The sequence below is a fragment of the Pocillopora verrucosa genome, chromosome 1 (assembly GCF_036669915.1).
Source record: "Pocillopora verrucosa isolate sample1 chromosome 1, ASM3666991v2, whole genome shotgun sequence".
NCBI classification, from domain to species: domain Eukaryota; kingdom Metazoa; phylum Cnidaria; class Anthozoa; order Scleractinia; family Pocilloporidae; genus Pocillopora; species Pocillopora verrucosa.
In genome coordinates this window covers 18,721,388-18,723,817 of record NC_089312.1, presented here as the reverse complement: position 1 = coordinate 18,723,817, position 2,430 = coordinate 18,721,388, and the positions used below count along the sequence as shown (strand labels likewise).

At 41.0% G+C, this 2,430-nt stretch overlaps 1 pseudogene; it reads right to left on the bottom strand.

The window, feature by feature from the left end:
• Positions 1 to 279: 279 nt before the first annotated feature.
• Positions 280 to 1,656, bottom strand: LOC131788814 (uncharacterized; annotated as a pseudogene).
• Positions 1,657 to 2,430: the final 774 nt, after the last annotated feature.

The following is a 2,430-nucleotide window of genomic DNA, read 5'->3' as shown; positions in this document are numbered from 1 at the left end:
ATGTGTGGTCTTGCAGCACACAACAAACCAAGGCTCACAAGACTCGCATAAGGATTGCAAAATAATCTAATAGGCCTAAACAAATCACAGACACTAAGCCAGAACATCCTAATTTTAGTAGTTGCCAAATACTTCTAAATTTAGTGGTTCATAACAATTGACGAAATGAAAATGAAAAAAAAAAATTTCCTTATTGTCAAAAGACACCTTCTAAGAGGAAAGAAAGAAAATTATCATGTCGACACCGAATACAAGCAAAATTTTTTTTAACAGCCTTGTTTATATTTGCTTAAATGATGGATGTACGGTCGCAATTTTCGACTTAACTAGAATATTTTTGGTATCCAGACCTGGCGTTTGACCTCTCGTATCGAACTTGATATTTACTCCAGGGCGAAATATCAGTAAATGCGTGGACCCACCATAGTGAAACATGTCGAGCTGGTCACCTTTCTTCACTTATCCTTTTCTTCAAAGGTGATTTCGTTAGAGGACAATTATGGACATGCGATTGATGCGAAGCACATCAAGCCAAAGAAGGGATTGTCGGTTTGAATGTAAGATAATACCTATGGCAGCTAATTGGATAGGTATCCTTGGGACCCATGTTGGGCAATGCAGGATCATCCTGGCTGTCGTGGGTTGCAGGAATAATAAGACCCATCCACGAGTTCTGTCTTGTAAATAGTGCCCGACACAGGACTGTGCCAAACGGTGATAACTGGTGGCACTTACGAACGCTTGGTAGACGGTTCCACCATGAAATTGCTTTGTGGCAAGGTCACTCATGTTCAGGATGAAGTCCAGTGAGTACCGTTGGTGCTTTAACACGAAGAAGTCCCTCTTCTTAACGGCGGTGGTTAAAGATATGATTGGTGGCGCCGACTCACAAGCATTCGTAACTATGGACATCATCGTCCAAAGATTCTACTGGACGAATGCCATCACGAAACTCGCTGCTGAAGAACTCATCCCATGATGTAAAACAGTGATGTTTTTTCTTGGGGCTGTTGCATTTGAACTCTGAACGTCGAAGTTTGACATTGATTGCAATTGCGTCATACCAAAACAACCATTACGGGGATCATCATTCAACACGTAATAAGAAGCAGAACTGGAAAGAAAACTTCCTCAGTGGTTGGGAATACTTTTGAGCAACGTGATGACTTTGTCTGAGAAAAAAGCATAGCAAATTCAGCAGTTGTAGCCATCGGCCAGTTCAGGATTACAATAATGGGGAAGCGGCCAAACAAACTGGTTTTGTACTCTGGAGCTTGGGTCGTGTTGGAGTCGATTAAAATAATCATCAGTTGTCAGCCAAGGGATCATTGTTCCTATTCGAACTAGCTCGAATCTTGTACAGCGACATCGGATGAAGAACAGGTCGATTTCGGGGTCGGAGATGATAGTTTTCAATAATTATTGAACAAGTGGATGGAGACAGAGGTCTTCCTCTGTACCGTGAAGTCAACTAACGGCGGAGTTTCACCACTAGCTGTTTCTTCATCTTCCGTTGGTGGATGAAGGAAGCCATCCAATAACGCTTCCTTATCTTGTATTTAGTTTGGACTTCTATGATCAAGTTGGCTAACCATTTGTCTGGAAATTCGTGGTCAGAGGGAAGCATTGACCAACACGGTGAGGTTTGGAGCTCATGATTATGTTGCATGTAGTTCGCGGCTTGTTTGGCTCGTAAATGATATACTCCTTTTGATATGGTCTGATGTTAAACAGGGAATATCGATTTCATCGCCGCAAGCACAAATGACGTTGTTAAAATGCATGTGCCTGGTTAAAGGTATTATAAAAGAGTTTTTTTTCAGGATGACAGAGGTTAACTGTATCTTCCTGCTTGATAAAAGTGCTTTGTCCAGATGACTCGTAAACTTCTTTGCTCACAAGCGGTTGTGGAGTTTTAGAAATGATTTAGCAAACCTTAATGAGAGGTTTAAAAATACAAAACTTGGAATGGGTTTCGGTGTGGAACTGCGCTTGAGAAGACTTTGTCTGGAAATTTTTCCTGGCTCATTAAAGGTAAAAAGCGCTTTGTCCAGATGACAGGCCTCTTTCAAACTATCAGCATCAATAACGTTGATTAGGATTGGCCGTTTCCTTGGCAATATGCTGGAGTAGTGAAAGGCATTATCCTATGTCAAGCTGTGAAACCTAAACAAAAAGTAAAACATTGTGGAGATGTCTACATGCAGATTATCTTATCGGAGTACACAGGAATAAGGGAGTAACCACGTTTTACTTACTTTCCAAACGAGGGGGTATTTTATCTCGAGCTTTAGATTACAATGAACTGAAATGGTTCACTGAAATAGACGCTCTTTGTTGGCTGTTTGAATATCCATTGTGGGATTTGGCTTAAGACAAATTACTCCGAGGAAGAACATTTTAGCTTTCAATAGTTCTTCCAGTAGGTCC